The following is a 242-nucleotide window of genomic DNA, read 5'->3' on the forward strand; positions in this document are numbered from 1 at the left end:
TCTTGTCTTATTTTCATTCAACTTTCGTATTGCTTGAATGTCATGCCACAGATACAGTAATCTACATAAGGTCCAAACATATTAAAATAACTGGCATGTTTGTTATAGTGATCTTTTTCTTTTTCGGTAGTACAACTGCATGAAATCGCTTCACTGACATTGCTGTATGTCATAAAGAAAAGAACAGTTGTAATTTATAATATTACAAATAATGTCTTATTTGGACTGAAGTGTCACCAGAA

Source organism: Trematomus bernacchii, unplaced genomic scaffold (assembly GCF_902827165.1).
Source record: "Trematomus bernacchii unplaced genomic scaffold, fTreBer1.1, whole genome shotgun sequence".
NCBI lineage: Eukaryota > Metazoa > Chordata > Actinopteri > Perciformes > Nototheniidae > Trematomus > Trematomus bernacchii.